The sequence below is a fragment of the Rattus norvegicus genome, chromosome 2 (assembly GCF_036323735.1).
Source record: "Rattus norvegicus strain BN/NHsdMcwi chromosome 2, GRCr8, whole genome shotgun sequence".
In the NCBI taxonomy this organism is placed as follows: domain Eukaryota; kingdom Metazoa; phylum Chordata; class Mammalia; order Rodentia; family Muridae; genus Rattus; species Rattus norvegicus.
This window is the reverse complement of record NC_086020.1, coordinates 186,307,455-186,319,810: the sequence shown is the minus strand read 5'-3', so window position 1 is coordinate 186,319,810 and position 12,356 is coordinate 186,307,455. Positions and strand designations below refer to the sequence as shown.

At 41.0% G+C, this 12,356-nt stretch overlaps 1 pseudogene; it reads left to right on the top strand.

Annotated features, from left to right (window-relative positions):
- The first annotated feature begins 4,069 nt into the window (after positions 1–4,069).
- Positions 4,070–4,715, top strand: LOC108350280 (60S ribosomal protein L15 pseudogene; annotated as a pseudogene).
- Positions 4,716–12,356: the final 7,641 nt, after the last annotated feature.

Genomic DNA, 12,356 nt, shown 5'->3' with positions numbered 1-12,356 from the left:
CTGCCTTTGATCATTCAGTTCCCAGATTTAAAAAAAAAACACAATTTTTATATTTATAATAAGCATTTAATGCACCAGAGCTGGGCAGATATCTATCTACCATCTAAGCTATTAAAGTCTACTTCCTCTTCCATAAGCCCGAGTTATAACTTGCCTTGTTCCACCTGGGCAGCTCTTAATTCCCACTGGCCAGCCCTCATGACTCACCCTCCCCATGGCATCTTTACCTCTCTCCATTTTCCTCTCTTCTCTGCCCTCTCTCCCCAACCTCTAATCCCTCCAACAATTGGCTGTAGTTATTTTTATTTTACCAATATTTTTAAATTAAGGAACAAGGTTTGCACAACAAAAGCTAGTAAGCGTGAGAATTCACTTGTAGGCCTGTGTCTTGGGGTACAGATTTAACACTACAATACATAACAACAGACCAAACCTTACACACACACACACACACACACACACACACACACACACACGCACAAAACTTTAAGACAAATAAATAAACAATAGCAAGGCACTCTGAGATAAACCACTCCTAAAGCAGGTCCAGATACTAGCAGTAGAATACACTTTCCTCAGGTTTCCTGTTCCCACCCTAGTCCCAGTCTTCCTTTCACTCTACCATGATAAATGTGAGTGTTCTCCAAACCAGAGACAGAAGTGTTCTGCACCCAGCACCTGGACCCGTGTCATCAGGGAATTAAAAATCTGGTTTCCCAAGAGCATTTCTAAGCTTAGGCACAGTGGACTTGAATGTTGCTTTGTACTTTCAACAATAACTGAAGACTTAAAATGAACAAAGCTCAAATTCACTATTTGTATATTTGGTGCCATTTGTGGTAACAAAGGAAACTTCTGTCTGCATTAAAATTTCCCAGGTATTACCAGGGACTGTGTCATTCATCTCCAGGTTTAAAATCCAGTTCCATCCCTTGGAAGAAGCAAGCTTAACTATCTAACCATCTATTATCATTTTTAATATATTACCTATTAATTCTTTGGAAATTTCATACATTTTGATCATGTTTCCCCTACACTACCCTGCTTTTCATGTTTAAAAAGACAGTACTATGTATTTTAAAGCAATGTGTATGCAATAATACATACAACTTTGTCAATTAAAAATAAGTAAAGCCAGGCAGTGGCAGCACATACCGTTCATTGATCCCAGCTCTCAGGAGGCAGAAATAGGCAAATCTCTGTAAGTTTGAGGCCAGCCTGGTCTACCTTGTGAGTTAGAGGACAGTCAGCACTACACAAAGAAACTCTGTATTGAAAAACAATAAATAAACAAATATTTATAAAAACAAAAGGGGGGCTGTGTATAGTGGGCACATCTTCGATATCAGCATTAAGGAGGCAGAGGCAGATAGATCATTGTGAGTTCAAGGCCAGTTTGGTCTACATAAAAAGTTCAGTCCAACCTGGGCTATATAGTGAAACTCTGTCTCAAACACAAAAGGAGGAGGAGGGAGATGATCAAAGTACCATTTCCGTCTCTGAGTTATTCTAAGAAGCAGACCAGCAGACGCTTAGAAGAAAAGACTAAAACTGGTGTCTTCCTGTTTGATTTCTATTGCTGTGATAAACACCATGACCAAAGGGAAAAGGTTTGTTTCATTTTACAACTCTATCATGAATGAGTGCAGAAACCCGGAGGCAGGAACTGAAGCAGAAGCCATTGAGGAAAGTTGGTTACCGGCTTGCTCCCAATGCTCCTTCCACTTCTTTCATATTCAACCTAGGACCATCTGCAAAGGGGATGGCCCCGCCCACAGGAGACTGAGCTCTCCTACATCAATCATCAATCAAGAACATGCCCCACAGACTGCCTATAAGCCAATCTGTTAGAAACATTTTCTAAACTGATAGCCCCTCTTCCCACATGACTCTAGTTTGTGTTAACAAAAAACCCATCAGATCACCCTAAGAGGAAGGCACTGGCAGAAAAAGCAGACATTATTTCAGGCTCACACAGATGACCTCACACTTACCAAACAGACCCTCCCAACGAGTATGCTTCTTGATTAGGTAGAATCTCATAGAAATTATTTTTATTTAATCTTTAGGAAATACACACACACACACACACACACACACACACACACACACACAAGGCAGACAGTGGTTTCACACTATAATCCTATTTCAGACGGAGGCCATTAGATCATTTGAACCCATTAGTTTAAGTCCAGGCTGGGCAATATAGAAAAGGCTGAGAGCAAGAGTGAGACAAGAAACAGATTCTACTACAAGCTTTACAGTCTAAGGGCGCCCTCTGTCGGAATACTAAATACCCAACGCTAAAGGGAACTGATGCTGTCTCAATTACTCTCTCTCTCTCTCTCTCTCTCTCTCTCTCTCTCTCTCTCTCTCTCTCTCTCTCTCTCTCTCCCTCCCTCCCTCCCTCCCTCCCTCCCTCCCTCCCTCCCTCCCTCCCTCTCTCTCTCTCTCTCTCTCTCTCTCTCTCTCTCTCTCTCTCTCTCTCTCTCTCTCGGGTGTGGAGTGAGCACCATGCATTTGTGCCGTCTCACACACATGGAGCTTGAAGGAATTGGGTCTCGCCTATCGCGTGGGACCCTGGGATTGAACTCAGGCACTCAGTCTTGGCAGCAAGACCTTTACCAGAGGAGCCGTCTCACCAGCCCTCACGGAAACTCTTGCTCAATGGTTTCTGGAATCAGTCCTATCTTTAATCGCTGCCAGAGGATGGCGGAAAAAAAAAATACAGCGCATCATCTGTTTATTACAAGTCCTGCCCCCAAGAATCAAATCAACACCCTGCTGTTTATCTGGGGATTAGGAGAGAAGTTTTATATTTTCCTCAGGATTTATTCCATATTATCCAATAAAATTATCAGCATGAGCCACCCAGCTAGTCACATTGATCTCTTTGTCCCATCTGCCCTTGTAAAACTATACTTTGTTTAACAGGCCACTGAAGCAGCGTGTCCAGTGATGAGTTTCACCAACATCAAATATTTATTGGCTGTCTTCTCAGGGCAGGGCACAGTTCTAAGGGAAAAGTATGGATAAACCCTTTTTCTATCCTCAAAGAAATGATGTCATGTCTAAAACAGAAAGTGTAAAAGGAAACTACACAGAGAAACAGACGGTAAATCACCCACTGACGAGTAGCTTCTCCCAGTCTGCTGTTTTCTCCCACTTCAGGGAAGGAAATTCGACCCCTTCCAGCCTGAGAGGATCCGAATTCACCTTACAAAAAGGTTGCAAAGGGTGAAATCTTCCGAAAGATCCCAAGGCAGGCCAGGCAGAGGTGGTGCACAGCTCTAATCCTGCATTTGGGAGGCAAAGGCAGAGCAGATCTCTGAGTTCATTGGCCAGCCTGGTCTACAGACCAAGTTTCCACTACATTGAGAAAGTCTGTCTTGAAAAATAATACAGAATAAACAGAAGTTCCCAAGGCAGCTGCTGTTGGTTTGTTTTAGGTTTTGGGGGTTTTCATTTTGTTTTTTGTTTGTTTGTTTATTTGTTTTTGTTTTTTGAGATAAGGTTTCTCTGTGTAACCCTGGCTGTCCTGAAACTCACTCTGTAGACCAGGCTGGCCTCCAACTCCAAGATCCATCTGCCTCTACCTTCTGAGTGCTGGGATTAAAGGTATAGGTCGCTAGCACTCAGCTAGTTAATGATGATTATTATGAAGAAAGTATCAGATAATATCTGATAGTAAAGACATTTTATTTGCTTAAAGTATAAGTTAAATATTTTGCATCTTTTACAATTGAAATATCCTTCCTTGTAAAGGAAGACCGTTATCAAATGATTGATAAAGTCACTAATGAGTCATTCTAAAGAACTATTATCAACATTAAGAACAATACAGCCTTGACTCTTACTTACAAGACTGAATTTTCTGGTATGTCACATGGTTTGCCAACTTTTGTGATGCATTACATAAAATACTAAAAATATCTTAGTCATATTTTTGGTCATCTACATATCTAATACTATGAACAGCCCAAGGAAAAAAGTCATATTTATAAAAGAGATTTCAGCAGTAATATTATTTCATTATATATTATAATATATAAGAAATAAGAACTTTTTTTCCTCTAGTGGCAGCCATCAGGTGAGCCAAGTTGGGTGCATACAAATACATCCAGGAGCTGTGGAGGAAGAAGCAGTCCGACGTGATGCGCTTTCTTCTAAGGGTCCGCTGCTGGCAATACCGCCAGCTCTCTGCGCTGCACAGGGCTCCCTGCCCCACCCGGCCTGATAAAGCGTGAAGGCTGAGATACACGGCTAAGCAAGGTTATGTCATTTACAGGATTCGTGTCCGCCGCGGTGGTTGCAAGCGCCCAGTTCCTAAGGGGGCAACTTACGGCAAGACTGTCCACCATGGTATTAAATTTCAGGAATTTGCCCGAAGCCTTCAGTCTGTTGCTGAGGAGAGAGCTGGGCGCCATTGTGGAGCTTTGAGAGTCCTGAATTCCTACTGGGTTGGTGAAGATTCCACATATAAATTTTTTTAGGTTATCTTCATTGATCCATTCCATAAAGCTATCAGAAGAAATCCTGACACCCAATGGATCACCAAACCAGTCCACAAGCACAGAAAGATGCGTGGGCTGACATCTGCTGGCCGCAAGAGCTGTGGCCTTGGAAAGGGCCACAAGTTCCACCACACTATTGGTAGATCTCGCTGTGCAGCCTGGAGAAGGCGCAATACTCTTCGGCTCCACCGTTACCGCTAATCCATGTAATAGTTGTAAAATTCATATCCAATAAACAATTTAGGACAGTCCAAATTAAAAAAAGAAGTAAGAACTTAATGTATGAAATTCTCAAAATATAAATAAGATATATTTAAAAAGAGAGAACTTGTTATGCAGGCCTTAACATTGGAACATATTTAAAAATTTGTCTTACAAGGGGCTGGAAAGATGGCTCAGCCGTTCAGAGCACTGACTTTGCTTCCTGGGTTCCTAGCACCCGCTCAGAACCATACTATGACTGTAACTCCAATCCCAACGGATCTGACGCCCTCTTCTGGCCTCCGTGGGCACTAGCATGAAAGTGGGGCAAGACATGCGTGCAGGGAACATACCCACACGCATGAAATGCAAATTAAAAATTTATCTTCTGAACTTTATTCATTTTGCAAGGAAGTAAAATGTAGCAAAGAGTAAAACTAATCGTGACACCAAAAGATAATTAAAGCTTGGCTAATGATTGCATCACTTAGTTCTCCCACTGAGGAAAGGAAGCTGTTATTTTCTCCATTTACAAATGAGGAAACTGAAGAACTGAGAGGCCATATAACTTGTCAAATTCACAGAGCTGGTAGGCAGCAGATTTCATCTGGGTTGGCTGATTCTAGAGTCTTCGTTTTTGTTTGTTTATTTTGACACAGAGTCTGGATATATAACCTTGGCTGTCCTGGAACTTACTAAGTAGACCAGGCTAGGAGCTCTGCCTGCCTCTGCCTCCCAAGTGCTTGGGATTAAAGGTGTGCTCCGCCATGACTGGCTAGAATCTTTTCTTTTACAATAGTATATATACAGTAGTATATAAAGATCATTTCTATGGTCTCTAGCCATGAAGTACAGCTCTTGCTCATGATTTCAAAAACTCTGTATCTTTTAAAACTATTTTTTAGTGTGTGTGCACATGTGCTTGTGTGTGTCTCTGTGTGTGGTAGATGTATGAATGTATGAGTATGTACTTGTGTGTGCATGGTGTGTGTGTGTGTGTGTGTGTGTGTGTGTGTGTGTGTGTGTGTGTGTAGGTTACAGGGCAACTTGTGAGGAGTCAGTTCTCTCTTCCTACTTTTTGGATCCCGGGGATGGAACTCAATTACCAGGCTTGGTGGCAAATGCCTTTACCCACTGGGCCATCTTGCTAACTTAGTGATTGATATTAAAAGACATTATACAGGGAGACAACACTTTCCATTTTCATACTGTTTCATAGTTTGAATGTACTAGTCCTAACTAGAAGAATGAAAACCCGTGCAAAGGCCATGAGTTCAAATAAGTCGGAGATTTGCAGTCAGCTAGCAGTGCAGCTAGACCCACCTGTCCTAACCCAGGCAGGGAGCTCTGAAAGCCCCACACTCAGACCCGTGCAGCACAACCTGCCCATTTCACAGAGCAGCTGGTCGCAGAAATGGGTCTTGAAGGTGTTGGGAGGAGTCAACAACAGTGTCAGAGCCACTGAAGAAGAGGGCGGAACCTTATTCATTGCCACAGAGTTCTTTCACCCTGATGATCTTGGCTGCCCAAAATGTAGCTCCTGGAACACTGGGGCCAGAATCCCCGGGAGCCTTTTGAAGACACACGAGCTTGCAGAGCCACCGAATCCATGTTCTAATGTGGTGTCCAGGTGATTCCTAAGTACATGAGTGTTTGAGGAACTATTCACACACACTGAGGTTTTAACTACAGGAAATATGTTCCTCTCCAAATTGGTGACATCTGAATGACTGAGAAGTCATTAAACATCCTCTGAAGCTCAGCTTTAGAAGAGACAGACACATAACAAAGGGCATTTAAGGTAGCTTTTATGGTTTTTTGATTGGTGCTAGAGTTTGACCTCACCTTTGGCATGTTAGACAAACACTGACTCTGAGCTACACTCCAGCTCTAATATCCTTTATGCTCATCTAGTACCGACCACTTAGGAAGAGCCTTATACATAATATATTTCTTATTTTATTGTTTTCTTCTGAGAGGTACCAAATTTGTTGTCATTTTAAGTAGATATAAATTTGTTTAACATTATTAGGTTTTGTTTGTTTTTAACTAGACTTTTGCTTTCAGTGCTTCGGGAAACCCAAAACCCCAGGCATGCCAGGCAGACGCTGAACCACGTACCACAGACGTTACACATTCTTTAGGAATACTGGCAATTGGGGGTAGATGTGATCAATGTAACATGTAGGAAATTGTCAAAGAATAAGCAAAAGAGAAACAGAGCCCTGACAAACCGAGGTCTACTCACTGTAATTTCACGCACACACGTCATACTTTCTTTAACGTCTGATTTGGATGGGGGATACACATTCACTAATGTGTTCATCAAAACAAACACAAAAGCATACATTCAATTACACATTGCTTAGCTAAATTGAGATCTAGGAATCAATACAGATTCCATAATCCATCACATCTATTTACCACTTGTAAAAGAGGGAGTCAGGGCTCTATAAATAGCTCAGGAATGTGCTTGCTGCATAAACATGAAGACCTGAGTTTGATCTCAACACCCATTCAAAACCTCAGACACGATAGCATACGCTTGTAATCCAGTGCTAGAGAGAAAGACACAGATGGATCCCTAGGGACTCGTGGGCCAGCCAGCCTCGCCTAACCAGTGGGCTCCCTGGTCTCACTGAGAGAATCTGTCTCAAAGAGAACAAGGTGAACAGCTCCTGAGAAATGGCACTCAAGGTTAACCTCTGCTCTGCACACACACATGCATACGTGTGCACCATCAGACAAGCCAGACACAGACACACAGACGCATGCACACACACCAAACTGAGCAAACTTTTGATTTTTCAGTAATTTAAAACATTTCATGAATACAAGATCATTTCAAAGAAGAAAAAAATCAGTCTGATGTGGTGGTGCACAGCTTTAATCCCAGCACTTGGGAGACAGAGGCCAGTAGATCTTTTGAGTTTGAGGCCAGTCTGGTCTACAGAGAGAGTCCAGCATAGCCAGGGCTACATGGAGAAAGCTTGTCTCAAACACCACCACCACCACCACCACCACCACCACCGACGACAACGACAACAAAGAACAGAAGCATGTCCACAAATTCTTATTTAAATTTACCGTCTAGAAAATGAAACAGTCTATCAGTGGGGTCTCAGACTTTCGGTGCCTTCCCTTCCTTGTTTTTTCACAGTTGGGTCAGGGCTGAAGGGGTTAATCAGCAGTTAGGATAACTACATTTCCTCATGATTCACATATTGAGTCCTAATGCAGAACCCTAGTGGAATCCCATGCTTAGAAGGGAGCTGTATTTATATAGTTGGGGTCTTTAAAAACAACAACTAGGGGCTGGAGAGATGGCTCAGTGGTTAAGAGCACTGACTGCTCTTCCAGAGGTCCTGAGTTCAGTTCCCAGCAACCACATGGTGGCTCACAACCATCTGTAATGGGATCTGATGCCCTCTTCTGATGTGTCTGAGGACAGCTACAGTGTACTTATATATAATAAATAAATAAATCTTCAAAAATATTTCAAAAAAAACCCCAACAACTAAATTCAAATGCAGTTATCAGAGAGCCCCTAACCCAATATAATTTGTGTTTATATGAGAAGACTAGAGCATAGAGGCACAGAGAGATCAAATGCTATCACAGGACAATATCACAGGATGTCCGCCCTCCAGAGCTAGAGAAAATAGTATTCTGTTGTTTTAGCCACTTTTGCCTGTTGGCACTGTTATGATGTCCCCAGCACATTAATACAGCAGCTGACATGGAATATATGTGATAGGTATTTATTGAAGAGATTTCATGTTAAATTTTATTCAGCTGCTAAGTCTGCCCAAAGCTGAGGCTGTCTTTCCACCAGTAAAATCAGAAAAATATATATTTATTATGAGATAACGCAGGCAAAACGATACAGCACAGAACAGCCCAGTGCCTTCTACTTAACTGATGCTTTGTAAAGCCTCAGCACGCAGTTGAAGCACCCTGTGTATCCCTTGCTCCTTTTCTGACAGAATCAGCTTATCACTCTCATGAAGCATTTGTTCATGCATCTTTCTGGCCTGAGGTTTTAGCAATATGCTGTTTTTACAAGACAGTCCTGTAGTACACTCTTCAAGGACTGCATGTGCTGCTTTTATCCCCAGCACTCCATTTATATCCAAGGATGCTTTTAGTTCTGACTCATCCACAACCACTGAATACGGTTGTTAATTTCAAAATTATTACTTATTATAAATATTATTCATTCATTCTTTGAGAGAGGAACATTCGGATTGTTTTCAGCTTTGTTTTGCTCTCTTGGTGACACTGTTAACAGCATCCGTGTACATGCTTCATAAACATATAAGAGTTTTCTAGAGCATGAAATTTCCTTCATGGCCACACAGGGAACACTGGGAAAGCTGACAGCTGAAGCTCCTCAGAGGCAGTGGGGACACAGGGACTCCAGGTGCCCAAGCCCTGCACGGCCACCCCTGGGGTAACAATGTGGGAGGGGTGCTCTCCTCTCCAAGAATACCAAGGGGCGGGAATTTCGAACCCACTAGCACAAGGTTTTTAAGTTTCACTAGCTTTTTAAGATAAGTCCACATTTCTATAAAAAAAAAAGTTTTTACTCTTGCTTTGGTAACCTATGGATTCTTGTTCCACACTGCCTCCAACACTTGGTATTGTCAGACTTTAAGTTTTGCCAACTTGATGGAGAAGATGCAGTGTAACTATTTGTTTTAATTTGCCTCTTCAGGATTCTCCCAGGGATCTCTCGTGTTTACTGGGCATTTTATTGGCTAATTGTTTTACAGTCAATGAATTTTCCCTTGTGATATTTTGATGAAGAAAATATTCCTTACTCCAGACAACTGTATTTTTTTTCTTTTCTATGTTGGTTAGGAATCTTTCCTAAACAAAAGCACATTCTATATTCTATATTCTGTATTCTGTATCCTATATCCTATATCCTATATCCTATGTCCTATGTCCTATATTCTATATTCTATATTCTATATTCTATATTCAAACAACTTACAAACTACCATGGACCACAGTATTTGAAAACTATTCGCTTGTGCAATGGCCTAGAACTTGCTAAAAGGTAGAAGAAAGAGCAGGAGTTATGTTCATAACAAACCCAGTTCCATTTAAAGTAAAAAGGTCACCCACTAGGTCAATTCACCTTGGTACAAAGATTTTATCTAACTGAATTTTCCATTACCGAGCCTCAGTATAGGTTGCATGTGGCTTCTGTGAACAAGAATGGTTCTTGATGTGAGTAGTTCCCATACAGAAACTCATCTTCTCTGATAGCCTCAAATTTTTATAAATGATAAACTTACTTGTCGTCAACAAGTATGAGTTTGGAATAATTAAAAGATCTTGCATAAGATCCATGCTATAAAGCCAGCCCTAATTACCCACCACCTCCAGGTCTGTAGAGACCAGCCTCCCCAGAGAGCTGGGACACTGCAGTGACTGGTGTGCACAGAGAATCCTTCAGGCAGTATCTTTTTTTTGAGACAAGGTCTCACTAGGAAGCTCTGCCTACCCTGAAACTCATTATATAGACCTTTGAGCTCACAGAGATCTTTCTGGCCTCTGCCTAACAAGAGCTGGGATTAAAGGTACACACCACCCTACCTGACCATCCAAATACATTAAAACTAATGATTTAAAGTGGTTAACTGTTCTGATCCATGGTGGATTAAAACAGTGGTGGTACACAGCTTTAATCACAGCACTCAGGAGCAGAAGCAGGCAGACCACGTGAGTCCAAGGCCAGTTTGGTTGACAGAGGTCCAAAACAGCCAGGGGCTACACAGAGAAACCCTATCTCAAACAAACAAACAAAAACAAAAAAAACAAAACAAAAACCCAAAACCAAAAGACAAACAAACAAAACAAAACAAAACAGAAGCTCTTGTCGCTATGAAGTTAAATATTGAATCACCGACAGTTACAAAAAGTTTATGGATTGTTTGGCTTGATTTGGTTTGTTTGATCAGACACCAAGATTTTGTGATAATTTAAAGCAAACATTTCCTAAACTTTGCCTTCATTTAAAAAAAAAAACACATATTCTGGCTGCTGTGATGGCTGGTCTTTATTGTCAAGCTGACTACATCTGGAATGAACTAAAACCCAGTGACTGGGCACACCTGTGAGTCATTTTTTCTTAATCATTTGAATGGGAAGATCCGCTTCTAATCCGGATTGTTGAGGTGGGAAAGCCCACCTCTAGTCTGGGCCAACCTGTTGGCAGCCTATATAAAGGGCATGAAAGAAGGAAGCGTCTCTCTTTGCACTCACTCCTGAGTCCATTCCTTCATGGGGATTGGTGCCCGTGCACTGGCGTGCACTAATGACCAGCTGAGACATGAGCCTTGTGGATTGAACACTATTACAACTTTGGATTCTTGGTCCTTTTGTTGATATAGACTGTCATAGTTGGACTACCTGGACCACAGCCTGAAAACCATCCTAATAACTCTCCGTGTGTGTGTGTGTGTGTGTGTGTGTGTGTGTGTGTGTGTGTGTGTGTGTGTTCAGAGTTCTAGCTTTGCTAGCAAGGTGAGGGCTAGCAGGCAAAGAGCAAAAGCTTCCTTCTTCCGTGTCCTTACATAGGCTCCTATATATATATATTCATATATATATGGAGAGAGATTCACTCTTTAAGTTCTGTTGCTCTAAAGAGTCCTGACTAATACAGAAATCCAAGCAACTTCAGTTCCACCAAATTTCATCTTTATTTCCTTCTTATCCAAGGCTCAAGGAAAATGTACTTACATGAAGCAACAAGGGTTGTAAATTTGAGAATTAATAAGTAAATGTACCTAAGAATTTTCATATTGTTATAATTATATTATACTGTATGGAACTATCTACACAGCCTTTGTTTATATTGAAGCCTTGAAGTCCTGTGGAGAGAAAAGCCATGATTTAAATAAAAAATAGGGATTTAAATGTCCAAATAGTATACACTTTGGGAAAAAGCTAAAGTACATGAAATTATTTTGATAATTATCACTATTTATATGGCTAAGAACAAGTCTAAATAAAATGTTCAGACATAAATATCACATTTTAACTTCCTGATTCATATAATTAAAGCAACAGTTTTTGGAAACCACTAAAAATATTTTTTTCCCAAAACTGAGTCTGGCTGGCCTAGAACTTGCTCTATAGACAAGGCTTCGAACTCAGAGATCCACCTGTCTCTGCCTTCCAAGTGCTGGGACTAAATGCATACATCTCTATGTGTAACACAAAAATAAATGTTTCAAGTAACTATATCTGGAGTTTTTTATAGTTCACAAAGTCACTCATATATGAAGAAGGCCATGGTTTACTTCTAAATGTAATGCCTTTGTTGTTAAAATATTTATAGTTTATTTACATAATAAAAAATAAGGTGCTTCATATTGGCTTCCAAATATGCTTTCTCTTGTTGGGTTTATTCTGGATGAGTCACAAAGCATTTCAGTCTTACTTTTAGAAATAAGGGATATAGAAGAAGTTCTTACTATTGAAACATTTAAAATAACTTGTGTAGTTTTCTTCAGGAAGGATGGATGTTGTCCAATGTCAGGGCCATCACAGGGCCTATTACATAGGTAACAATTTTTTTCAAAATGCTTATGGCTACAGTTGCTTTCATTCAGCGTATAGAGTAAC